The sequence below is a fragment of the Podarcis pityusensis genome (assembly GCF_964106645.2).
Source record: "Podarcis pityusensis genome assembly, chromosome: Z".
In the NCBI taxonomy this organism is placed as follows: Eukaryota; Metazoa; Chordata; class Lepidosauria; order Squamata; family Lacertidae; genus Podarcis; species Podarcis pityusensis.
Genome location: NC_138044.1, coordinates 46,188,024 through 46,200,486, shown reverse-complemented (window position 1 = coordinate 46,200,486; position 12,463 = coordinate 46,188,024). Strand labels below are relative to the sequence as shown.

The window sequence follows — 12,463 nt, the reverse complement described above, 5'->3', positions numbered from 1 at the left end:
TTCTTTTTCTTTACATTTCCAACACTTATTACATGTTTTGTACATTTTAGCTAGTTTTACTGGCGTTATATACCATCTATATACCATTTTCATCACATTTTCCTTTAACGCAGTACATGCCGTAAATTTTAGCCTTTCATTCCATAATTTTGACCATTCATCATATTGTATATTATAACCAAAATCTCTGGCCCAATGTGTTACAATTGCCTTTTCATATCAGGACTTGAGGTGCTACTTGCTAAAATTGATTGGGGAGAGTGTTCTAAAGATGAGGTTCCAATGCTCAAAAGATCAACTATCTCAGGGTGAGGCAACTTGGTGTTCTCCAGGTGTTGCCAGACTGCAACTCCCATTATTCTCAACCTTTGGCTATGCAGGCTGGAGCTGATGGGAGTTGGAGCCCAACCAACACATGAAGGACACCATTTTGCTTCCTCTTGTGCTAACTTGCAGGCAGTCACCTGCCTCACCTGCAGACAGCATTGCAGCTATCACTAAGCCTTGGGGCTGAAGTCCAGGGCCTCCATGCCTAGGCAACCACCTCACACCATATGACCACCCGGAGAGCAACAGCTGATAGAAGCAGCATCAAATACCAGCAAGAGGGCCTGGGCTGGTTTTGACATGTGGGGGCTCATCGGGGTAACACAGAATCATAGAACTGTAGAGTTGGAAAGGACCTGAGGATCATCTAGTCCAGTGGTGGCAAACTTTTTAGAGACTGAGTGCCCAAACTGCAACCCAAAACCCACTTATTTATCGCAAAGTGTCAACATGGCAATTTAACCTGAATACTGAGGTTTTAGTTTAGAAGGGGAGGTTGGCGCATCCATGTAGAAAGAGAGTGGAGCAACACAGTGGTACCTTGGTTTTCGAACAGCTTAGTTCTCGAACTACTTGGAACCCGAACACTTCAGACCCGGAAATGAGTGCTCTGGTTTTTGAACTTTTATCGGAAGCGGAACATGCTATGTTCTGAGTATAACTTCCGTTTTGATTGCCACACTTCCATTTTCAGAGTGATGGAAGGTGGGCTGGGCAGCAAGTGAGCAGGCACCTGCCACTCTCCAATGCTGGGTCCTTCTGCTGCCACAGCCACAACAGCAACAACCCCTCCTCCAGCTTCGGAGGCGCTGAGTGAGGGAAGGCTGGGCAAGCAAGCAGGCAAGGGGGCAAGGGATGTCACCCCCGCCACCCCCCAGCCTGATCCTGCTTGCAGGCAAGTAGGAGTGGGATCGGGCTGCTCTTTCTAGGCAGAATTGCTGCTTGCATGGGAACAGGAGCTGGATCGGGGCTGCTTTTATGTATATAGGAGGAATATATTGTATATATACTGAACATGAATTGTAGGCATTTTGTATGAGTTTGTTAATGTTATGTATAATTTGCTAACTGTATAACATATGTTTTAAACTGTTTTGAAATCTCCTGGAAACCTTTGGGTAACAAGAAACTAACAAGCCTAACAAATTAACAATATGTTAATAAGTAATAATATGTTAACCCCAAAATCGTGGAGCAATGAGAACAACTAAGCAAAGCGCTTGTGCATAGTGAGAGGAGAATGTACAAAATATATGCAAAAATGAAAGTCAGTGGAAGACAACACAAATGTTCTCTTTCACAACTGCTCCCCAACCCCTGAAGATGGAAAAAGAGAAAGGGAAGATATTGCTTCAGAAAAGCCAATTCTCCAGAGAAAGAACAGGCTAGTATTAGCTGGGTGACAGTGAGTGACAACTCTTTCACGTGCACCAGTGTGGCAAAGGAAAAAGAGAGGCTTTAGAAACAGAAGCACAAATGACATCCCATCTCCTTCGCAACGAGTTTGGGCAGCAATACTAACAGAGGTCTCTTGCTCTTGGATTAATCCCATTGTCAAACAGGTTCCTGGCACTAATGATGCTCCCATTTGGGGGGTTTGTGCAACACGTCATCCTATCGTCTCACTTTAAATCTGTACAGGATTTAGTGCTACAACACATTCAGGGTGACAACAAGTAAAACTCAAACTATGAATCTAGGAGAGGGAGAAAGGATGGGGTGGGGGGAACTACAGCAGGTTTTGAACTGAGCCATCGTTCAGCGGTGGAGCACCTGCTTTATATGCAAAAAGTCCCAGGTTCAAATCCTGGCATCTCCAGATATGCTTGGGGATGTCCTGTGCTCTGGAGAGCCACTACAGTCAGTGTAGACAGTACTGAGCAGAATATACCATTGGTGTAACTCAGGATAAGGCAGCTGCCTACAGTCCTGTGTCACCATCCCTGCACTCTGTGTAACTTTAGGACTGGCCTACTGCAATGCACCCTTTGTGGGGCCTCCCTGTTGCTTGATCTGGAAACCACAAATTGTGCAGAATCCTGCCACACAATTACTAACGGGGTTGACATCCCAGCAGCAAACCATACCTGTTGAATAGTGGGTAGACATAGCAGACGACACAGCGATTTCTCCAAAACAGCTCTTTATTTTGTAAGCTGGAACAGAACTGAACAGCAAACAGCTCAGCCGGCCTGCTTTTATAGGCAGCCGGCTGTCAGCATTGTAGCAACAACAAGCCAGGGTTTCCCGCCTAAAGTAACTGATGTGGACCTGAGTGAAAACTACATACACAATACTCCTGGTGGCCAGGGTGAGAACTTCAATACATAACACCCCTCCCCACTGAGATAAGGCGTTAGTTACAATCGTAATGGTTTCCTTATATACAGCACTACACGTAATGGTTCAATTAGGCACAAAAGCATATCGGTTACATTTCACATACTTCCAATTAGACCAACAGTGTTACATGTCCAACAACATAGTCCTTTAAATATGGTCTACTGGCCTTGTGGATTTCCTGGGCGGAGCGTTCAGCAGCTTCTGAGGCCACAGCCTCCTCAATGGCTTTCTGCAGCGCGAGGTCTGGCTTGGCAAGGAGACGCCGTTGCAGATGGATGTCCCGGACCCCGCAGACGATTCGATCCATCAGGGCATCGTCTAACTCTCAGAACTTGCAGTGCATTGCAGCCTGTCGCAGGGCGGCGGTGTAGTTGTTGATTGACACCGGAACCCCCTGCCTGGTTCCGGTGGTAAAACGCATGGCGGGCAGCAATCTTGGATGGCTTTGGCGTGTAGTGGTTGCGGAGCTTCTCTTGGATCGTGTCCCATGGTGTTGCCTGGACTGCTTCAGGCGCAACCAATGCTCGGGCCGTCTCAAACACCTCAGGCCCACAGAGGCTGAGGAATAGGCCCCACTTCCGTTCATTTGATACTGCTATCAGCTCATTGGCTTGGAGGTAGCAATCGAACCGAGCAAGGTAGGAATCCCATGATTCAGAGGCTGGCGCAAACGGATACCCCTGCTTAAAGACCTACACTAGCTGCTTATTCATTACCAGGTCTGTTCAAAGTGTAACTATTGGTACATAATGTCATGAGACAAAGGTTCTTGAGAGGAGAGGAAGTAAGGCAAGGCCTACAAGGCCCACACAATCATTCAAGGCTGCTAACTGTTAACAGCAAACTGCTGAATCATCTGCAGGATGATTGAACTCAGTCACTCTATAAATTTGTATCCTGTTTGCAGTGTAGTGTCTGTGCTGTTGTTGTAATGTGTTGCTGTGAATGTAAAGCTAAGGCAGACAGAGTGGCTCCAGTAAATTAGTAACTAAGACTGTGCCTCTGTGAAAAGTCAGATAGCTGCTATGAGCGCTCTGAGTATGCTCTTTAACTATGCTGTTTCTGAACAAGTTTATTTTATTCAGTAAAGTTTTATTCTGTTTATGAAGAAGACTCTGTGTTGATTAATTTACCATTGCTTCCAACAGCTTTGGATATGTGTTCACTTGACTGAGTCAATCTGTGGAACAGCCACTTTTAGTAGTGCCATAAAATGTTTACTCTGCAATTGCGGTGCCTTCCATCAGTTTCGGCTGGTGGACCAGCTGCACCCCTATCTGGACAGCAGTAGCCTAACATTGATGCATTAGGTTAGGTTATTGCAGCACATTATATGTAGGGCTGCCACAGAAGACAGTTCAGAAACTCCAGCTGGTACAGGATTTGGCAGCCGGGGGCGGCGCGAACGGCAATGGCGGTCCTCTTCTAACCGGGAAGAGGAGGCTCCGCAGACACCGGGTCGTCCGCTACGGCGAAGCGGAGACCCACTCTGGAAAACCACAGGCGGTAAGAGCCTGTGGCCTTGAGGCTCGGTGGGCGCCAAAAGCGACCCTCCAAACGTCAAAGGAACCCCGTAAGGGGCTCCGGAGCGTGGAGGGGGGTGGCGGCGCTGTGAGCCGTTTCGCAATCTGCGGAGCGAAGCCGCGCTGCTGCTGCCGGTGAGCGCTGATCCCTTTTCCTGTGAAATTTGGATCCGGAATTAAAACCAACCTATTCGTGAGTAAAGACTGAATCACTTTAAATTAGAGACTAAAAGCTGAATTAAAAGATTTGAACTTGGCCGAGAGCGGAGAGACGTGGAAACAGGAAGTCCGTCTTCCGCTTCCATTGAACTTGAAAAAGCAAAGAGCTGGAGGAGTGGAGGCTGAAAAAAGAACTTTTAACTTTACTGATCTAAGCATCCACTGAACCTGCAATCTAAAGTAAAGACTTTAAGTTAATGATTTGGAATTACCATTTGTATTTGACTTTCCTTCTTTTATTGGATTACAATTAAAAGGTGAAACCCAGGGTCCGGAGCTGCCTGAGCTTTGAGAGACTGAGCTGTCAGTACCGCAGATTTGGATACTGTATATTGGAACTTGCAACAATCTGAGGGTATTTAGACCTTCTAACTTGAAACATTTTTTTGGAGACCAGTAAGCACTGTTTGTAACAAAGTGATTATTAATATCAACTCTGCTAAATATTTGTACTTGAAGGTTCTTGGACATTAAATTAGACTCTGAAAGACATTTTAAGCTCCCTCTAGAGGATTGGATTAAAACAGTGACTTTACATTTACTTTCGATTCCCTGGCTGTTTGCTTTCTCTGGGCCTTTCTATTCCCATGGGAATAACTCAGTGTGACCTTGACTGATAGATAACGTTGGAATGAGTGGCACAAGAAGAAGAGGAAGAGTTAGACAAACAACTTTGACAACTCTAACCTCAGCCCCACAGACACGCAGATCATCTGTACCTACTTTGCCTTCAGAAGTAGAAGAAGTTGCCTCGTCACAGGCAAAAGAGGGAGAAATAGAGCAGTTACAATTGGAAGATATGGCCTCAGGAGCATCTGCTTCTATTTTAGATAAAATTTTTGAAAAACTGGAAGCTTTGGACAAGAAAGCAGATGAGCAAACAGCAAAGATTGACCAAAATACAGAATGCCTAAATAAATTAACTGTACAAGTGGCACAGAACACACAGGCAATTGGACAGTTGACGGAGGCCACAGCAGAAAATCGGAAATTGGCTGAGGACACCAGACAAAAATTAGAAAATTTAGAACAAGAGGTAAGACCACTCACCAAACAAGTTGGGGAACATCAGATTTATCTTTCTATGATAGAACTGCGAAATCGTGAGAATAACTTGAGGATTAGGTCGTTACAAGAGGCAGAAGAAGGAAATCTAGCTGAGTTCTTAACCAAAGAATTCTCCAAGTTCTGGAATTTGGAGGAAAAGGACTTTAAAATTGTGTCAGCTTTCAGACTTGGAAGATTTATAAAGAAGGAGAGGCCCAGAGACTGTTTGATAACATTGAGATCAAAGGAGGAAAGGGACAAGATTTTGGGCCTACACTACGGAAAGTCACTGGACATTCTGGACAGAAGAATTGAAATTTACAAAGATATTCCTAGACAACTGTTGGACCTTAGAGCCGCCTATTCTGAACTTGCCAAATTATTAAGGAGCAACGCAATTGCATTTAGGTGGGAATTTCCCCAAGGAATATCCTTTACCTTTAGAGGGAGAAAGGTCAAAATTAGAACATCGGAAGAGAGAGACAAATTTCTGTCTTCATACGGAGAGGACCTTCAAAAAGGAATTGAACTACCTCCTGAGCCTGGGGCAACGCCAGTACCAGCACCAGCACCTGTGGAACCTGAAGATCCTGTGAACAAGATACCACCCCTGGAAAAATAACCAGATTAATTCAGGATGTCTCTGCAACTGTTGAGCTGGAATATAAATGGCTGTAACATTCCGGAAAAAAGGAAGAAAATATTTCATATATTAAAAAAAGAACAATTGGACATTATATGCCTACAGGAAACACATGTGACAAGGCTCCACAGAAAAGTGTTAATAAATAAAAGATTGGGCCAGGAATTTATATCTTCGGACAAAGTCAAGAAGAGAGGTGTGGTGATATATGCAAAAGAGAGCCTGTCACCCAAATTCTTATTTAAAGATGAACATGGAAGAATTTTGGCTATTGAGATACAACACCAAGGAGAGAAATTGTTGATATTAGGAATCTATGCACCTAACGAAGGGAAATCGGAATTTTACAAGAAGCTGCATGAGACTATGCTGGATTATCTGGACTACAACAACATCATAATGATGGGAGATATGAATGGGGTCGTATCAACTAACATGGACAAGTCACAAAGTCAAAATGTTACAAAAGACGGCAGACTACCTAAAACTTTTTTTGAAATGACAGACAATATGGACTTGATCGACATCTGGAGGACAAAGAACCCACTAGGAAGAGAGGGAACATTCTTTTCTGAAGCCCGACTGACCTGGACAAGAATCGACCAAATATGGATATCTAGAGGCCTGGCACCTAAGGCCAGAAAAGTGGAAATCTGCCCAAAGACCTGCTCCGACCATAACGCAGTTAAGATGGATATGACACTACTACCAACCGGATCCTTTAGATGGAAGATGAATGACAATTTGTTCAGAGATCAGGAAATTATCAAGAAGGCCCAAAAAGTTCTGAAGGATTACTTTGAGATAAATATGAACACTAAGGTGGAAAAAAGAATCGTCTGGGACGCAAGTAAAGCTGTAATGAGGGGATTCTTGATACAACAGAATGCCGTAAAGAAAAGGATACAAAATGAGAAAAAAGATAAGATCCTGGATAAAATAAAAGAATTAGAGAAGAAGTTAAGATCAAATCCGAAGTCACAGCCAACTCTGAGAGAAATTAAACTTTATCAAACACAATATTCTAAATTGATAAATCAGGAAATAGAATGGAAGGTTAAATTAATGAAACAAAAAACGTTTGAGTCGGCGAATAAATGTGGAAAACTGCTAGCTTGGCAGTTGAAGAGGAGACAAAGATTAAATACGGTAACAAACTTAGAGGTTGAAGGAAAAAACATTCAGAATCCTGTGGACATTAGAAAGTGTTTCCAGAGATACTTAAAAAAATTATACACCCAAGGGCCGCAAGACGAAGTCGAGATTAAACAATTTTTGGCAAAAAATGGACTATCCAAACTGTCACAAGAAAATAGGACAATCCTGAATTCTAAAATAACACGACAGGAGATTGAACAAGCCATTCAGAACATGCAACTGGGCAAATCTCCAGGGCCAGATGGGCTGACCTCCAAGTACTATAAGACATTAAAAGACTACTTGATACAACCTTTGATGGAGGTCAGCAATGAAATTTTGGAGGGAAAGAGGGCACCGGAGTCGTGGAAGGAAGCGTTTATCACATTAATACCAAAGACGGAAGCTGAAAAGACACAACTTAAGAACTATCGTCCCATCTCCCTTTTAAATGTGGATTACAAAATATTTGCAGACATTTTGGCAAGTAGACTTAAAAAAGTTTTAAATGAAGTAATCCATAAGGACCAGGCAGGCTTTCTCCCAGGTAGACATTTGTTTGCTAATACAAGGAACATTATTGACATTTTGGAACTTTTGCAAACAGATATAAATACAAAAGCAGTTTTAATTTTTATAGACGCGGAGAAGGCCTTTGACAACATCTCCTGGAAATTTATGATGGGAAACTTAAAAGAGATGGGAGTGGGACGGGGTTTTGAGAATGGGATTGAGGCGATATATTCAGAGCAGAAAGCTAAACTGATAGTTAATAATGTGGTTACAGAAGAGTTTAAAATTGAAAAAGGAACACGACAAGGTTGCCCTATCTCCCCTTTGTTATTCATTTCGGTCCTGGAAGTGCTATTGAATATGATTAGAGGGGACCGGTTGGTGGAAGGAATTAAGGTCGGACAGAAACAATATAAACTAAAAGCTTTTGCAGATGACCTGGTTTTGACCTTGCAGGAGCCAGAGTCTAGTACGAAAAGAGTATTACAACTGATTAATGATTTTGGTCGGGTGGCTGGATTTAAATTAAATAAACAGAAAACCAAGGTTTTGGGGGAAAATTTGACAGATACAGAGTCAGAACGGTTTCAGAAAGAGACAGAACTTAATGTGGTTAAAAAAGTAAAATACCTAGGGGTAAACATAACAGCAAAAAATCTAAGTCTTTTTAAGGATAATTATGAAAAATGCTGGGCAGAAATTAAGAGAGACTTAGATAGTTGGTCAAAATTGAAACTTTCTTTGTTGGGCCGAATTGCTGCTATCAAGATGAATGTATTGCCAAAGATGTTGTTTTTGTTTCAAACACTTCAGGTTTTGGACAGGACGGAGTGCTTTCAGAAGTGGCAGAGAGATATTTCTAAGTTTGTCTGGCAGGGCAAAAAGCCCAGAATTAAGTTTAAGATATTAACTGATGCGAAAGAAAGAGGGGGCTTTGCCCTGCCAGATTTAAAGTTGTATTATGAGGCCGCAGCGTTCTGCTGGCTAAAAGACTGGCTACTTCTTGAAGACACTGACGTGTTGGATTTGGAAGGGTTTAACAATGCTTTTGGATGGCATGCATATTTATGGTACGACAAGGTTAAAGCAAATAAGGCCTTTAAGAACCATATTGTCAGAAAATCACTGTTTAATGTCTGGACAAAATATAAAGACTTGCTGGAAAATAAAACTCCAAGGTGGCTTTCACCTTTGGAAGCTAAGGCCCGAAAAAGACCCAATATGGAGGCTAAATGGCCTAAATATTGGGAAATATTAGAAAAAGATGGAGACAATTGGAAATTGCAGAGTTTGGAGAAAATGAAAGATAAAGTGCGAGACTGGTTACATTACGCTCAGATTAAAGAAGTTTTTAAAAATGACAAGAAATTAGGGTTCCAGGTGGAGAAATCGAAACTAGAAACAGAATTGTTAGAACCAAAGACTAAGGTACTTTCAAGGATGTATAACTTGCTGTTAAAATGGAACACACAAGATGAAATGGTTAAATCGGCTATGATAAGGTGGGCACAGGACATTGGGTATAATATTATGTTTGAGGACTGGGAAAGGTTGTGGAGTACTGGATTGAAATTCACTGCATGCAATGCTTTGAAAGAAAATGTAATGAAAATGATATATAGATGGTATATGACCCCAGTCAAACTTGCAAAAATTTACCACCTGTCTGATAATAAGTGTTGGAAATGTAAAGAGTGCGAAGGAACATTTTTCCACCTCTGGTGGACTTGCCCTAAAGTGAAGGCGTTCTGGGAAATGATTTATAATGAACTGAACAAGGTATTTAAATATACCTTCACTAAGAAACCAGAGGCCTTTCTTTTGGGTATTGTCGGCCAAGGGGTGGTAAAGAAGGACCGGACATTTTTTATGTATGCAACAACAGCAGCAAGGATACTACTTGCAAAGCACTGGAAAGCTCAAGATCTACCCACACTGGAAGAATGGCAGATGCAACTGATAGACTACATGGAACTGGCTGAGATGACCGGCAGAATTCGTGACCTGGGAGAAGAGAAGATGGAGGAGGATTGGAAGAAATTTAAGAATTATTTACAAAAGCATTGTAATTTGAGTGAATGTTAAGCAGGATGCTAGATCATAAATAATGGAGCACCACTAACCTAGATGATTTAAGATAATAAGTGAGATTGAGAAAATATAAACTTTATTGAGAATTATAAGATTACAAAGACATAAATGAGATATAAGAATGCAAATAAGATAATAAATTGCTGGTAAAATGTTATAATGATGAAAGTGGAAGCGGGAGATGTGAGGAAGTCCAAAGAAAATGTGAAATTATGTTAAGATTTGTTATATTGTTCATTATGTTCACTTTTATTGTAAACCCCAATAAATATTTTTCAAAAAAAAAAAAAAAGGATTTGGCAGCCAGGTTGCTCACTGGGACAATTAATTTCTGGGCCCAATTCAAAGTGCTGGTTTTGACCTATAAAGCCTTAAGCAGCTCAGAACCGCAATACCTCAAGGACCGCCTCTCCCCATATAAACCATCCCTGAGGCCCTTCTTCGGGTGCCTCCCTCACGAGAGGTCATGAGGGCAGCAACATGAGAACAGTGCTTTTCTGCAGTGGCCCCCCATTTGTGGAATGCTCTCCCCAGGGAGGCTCACCTGGTTCCTTTGTTACATATCCTTAGGAGCTACGCAAAAACACATATCTTCAACCAGGCCTTTGGCTCATTAACATTCCATGGCCTTTTAAATGTTTCTCTTGGGGGAGGGGATTATTGGTTTGTTTTGCTTTTGCTTTAGTTTTTTAAATTGTATTCTGTGTTTTCATTTTGTATTTTTATGTTGTGAACCACCCTGTGATCTTCAGATGAAGGGCAGTATACAAAAATAATCAATCAATTAATTAATTAACAACTTGAGAGGTATAAGGTTTTTCTTTTGTTTTGTTTTTTAGTGTGGCGTTGCACCTCTCTCCACAATTCCAAGCGCAAATTTGAATATTGCTGTGAAATGTATTATTTTCAAATGGCAAAACTGGCAATATAAGTCAGTCCCTCCCTGCCCCCCACCCTAGAATTGTTAGAAACTCTCATGTTGGCTTTAAACATGCCTTCTCGTGAAACATTAACATACCCAACCAGCTAGGATCAGGGAGAGGAAAAGGAAAGAAAACCAAATGAGAACCAGCAAAGGGAAGATCACGTGATCACCTCCTGATTTGTTTCCAGCTGTTTTCTAGTCATTAGCTTTTAATTTCAACAGCTGCCTCTTTGTGCTTCTCTCCCCCTACACACCCCAAACTCAGGTATTTTGTGCTGTTAAAGTGATTGTCAGTTCTGTTCTGCTTGAAAGGTTTCAGTGTATGTTGCCATGGCCACGGGTACCAGAAATGGAAATAAATGAAGGGGGGGCGGGATCTAGGAATTGACATGGTGCTGATGGGGAGCTATGAGCCAAAAGGTTGCCTATTAGTGTTGGATTTGGTTTGGCTAAAAGGAAAAATGTTAGATATGGTAAAATAAAAGGAGAATCCCCTGGGTGCCTAGATCCAGGTTTGGGTCAAGTACTCTTAGGTTGTACTCTTTAGCAGTTCGAAAGCACGTCAAAGTGCAAGTAGATAAATAGGTACCGCTCTGGCGGGAAGGTAAACGGCGTTCCGTGCGCTGCTCTGATTCACCAGAAGCGGCTTCGTCATGCTGGCCACATGACCTGGAAGCTGTACGCCATCTCCCTCGGCCAGTAAAGCGAGACGAGCGCCGCAACCCCAGAGTTGTCCACGACTGGACCTAATGGTCAGGGGTCCCTTTACCTTTACCTTTACTCTTTGGTGAGAGAGCCTCAGCAGAGATTTCAAATCACAAAACATGCAGCAAAGTAAAGAAAGTAAAGAAAAAGGAAACTTAGGCTGGTAGACCTTTAAAGTATCTCCTCCTAAGTCATTTCCAAAGTCCCCTTAGCAGAGAAAAAGACCACACATTTGGTAAGTTAAAAATGGCTTACTTACAAACTTTTCAATGGTTAGATTGGTGCGTTTTTCCTTACAGCCCTAAGAAAAGACAGACAGTAAAACAGTAAAACAGCCCTAAGAAAAGACAGACATTTTCCAAAATGGTAACTGTTTCCAGATTATTTATATAGAAACATAAAGATGGCTAGCTTAACCCACGTAGATTAAACTTTGGGCATCCAGTTTAGATCTTCTTCGTGGAGGTTCACATTGTGGAAAAGAGTGAAAACAAAGAGTTTGATAACCCTTCCTGCCAAGGTGAGCAAGCTGTGACCTAGCTAAGCCTGGCAGGACAGCTTACTCTATGGTCTTAACCCCTTCATGCATTATGGTTAAGCATGTTGGTTATATGAGGCTGCTTATCCCACAATTACTTTGGCAGATTCTGCAATGTCTGCTGGAAAATCTGTTTTAATAGAATGCCTAAATCCTTCATTGGAGCGTGGATTATAGCTAAATAGAGCTATCTATGCCTGGATTCATAATAAATAAATATATTAAAGAAAAAGGAGAGAGAGTCTCTAGCCAGCGGGGAGAGTTGGAGAACCTCAGAGGTTGGGGTGGCAATTGTGGCCATCCAATCCTCTCTAACTGGCCCTCAGGGCTCTTCCCAGGTCATATCCCATTCCCAAAGCAACCCCCTTTGCCCCCTCCTTGGGTCTTTTTTGGCTGGCTGGAATGTGTCCCCAAACTCCAATAATGCTTGTTTATGTGCATGGAGGATAGAG

The 12,463-nt window shown here is 42.2% G+C and overlaps 1 long non-coding RNA gene across 1 annotated transcript in view; it reads right to left on the bottom strand.

The window, feature by feature from the left end:
- Positions 1–11,984, bottom strand: part of LOC308468138 — a 32,866-nt gene extending 20,882 nt beyond the window's left edge. The window contains exons 1-2 of the long non-coding RNA XR_013981480.1: positions 11,895–11,984; positions 11,733–11,774 (exon numbers count right to left, since the gene is read on the bottom strand). This is a non-coding gene — a long non-coding RNA (uncharacterized lncRNA). The remainder of the gene's footprint in view (positions 1–11,732; positions 11,775–11,894) is intronic.
- Positions 11,985–12,463: the final 479 nt, after the last annotated feature.